The sequence below is a fragment of the Mandrillus leucophaeus genome, unplaced genomic scaffold, assembly GCF_000951045.1.
Source record: "Mandrillus leucophaeus isolate KB7577 unplaced genomic scaffold, Mleu.le_1.0 Scaffold491, whole genome shotgun sequence".
Taxonomy (NCBI): Eukaryota; Metazoa; Chordata; class Mammalia; order Primates; family Cercopithecidae; genus Mandrillus; species Mandrillus leucophaeus.
Window position 1 is genome coordinate 378,364 of NW_012105265.1, and position 881 is coordinate 379,244.

The 881-nt window shown below is 41.0% G+C and overlaps 1 protein-coding gene across 2 annotated transcripts in view; it reads right to left on the reverse strand.

The window, feature by feature from the left end:
- Nucleotides 1-881, reverse strand: part of DHFR (dihydrofolate reductase) — a 30,652-nt gene that overhangs the window by 28,819 nt on the left and 952 nt on the right. The gene's annotated exons all lie outside the window — the stretch shown is intronic.

The window sequence follows — 881 nt, forward strand, 5'->3', positions numbered from 1 at the left end:
CCTGTAATCTCAGCACTTTGGGAGGCCAAGGCAGGCGGATCATCTGAGGTCAGGAGTTTAAAACCAGCCTGGCCAACATGGTGAAATCCTGTCTCCACTAAAAATACGGTAATTAGCTGGGCATGGTGGTGGTTGCCTGTAATCCCAGCTACGTGGGAGGTTGAGGCAGGAGAATCACTTGAGCCCAGGAGGCGGAAGTTGCTGTGAGCCAAGATTGTGCCACTGCACTCCAGCCTGGGCGACAGAGTGACACTCTGTCTCAAAACAAAAAACAAACAAACGAAAAACAGCAAAAAAAAAAAACAAAAAACCCCAGCCTGCCTGAGTGCCTGCGTTCCTGGATTTCTAGAGGTGCTGTTGCATATAGACACTTGAGCAGATTTTTCTCTGGTTTTATGGTATCAGAGAATTTATGATAAGGGAAGACAGGAAATCCATCTTTATTCATTATCCCCAGGAAATTAGGTAAAGAGAATGAGAAAAAAGAAAAAAGTCCCAATTCAGTAGAGGTATCTGTCCAGTGGAGATATATGTAAAATATTAATCCTTCCATTAAAGGTAAAATTTGGATTTAGGGTCAACATGACAGCTTTAGTATGAAATAACTACAGGAATGGAGATGTGTGGCTAGGGAGAAAAGTAAATCTAAAACTTCCCCTTTCTGGAGGGGGCATGCAAGAAGGCATGACTTGAGAGAATTTGTCACATGTTAATGTTACAATTCTGGGGCTGCCTACCTTTCATTGCTTGATTACTCTGTATAGACCCATTTTTTAGGTCTACAAGCACTGAATAAGCAACTGATTTTTATTCTAGAGACTTTTTGTAGCTCATTTATTTTTCCTAAGAAGGCTTTTTGCCCTCTATTTTTTTTTTTTTTT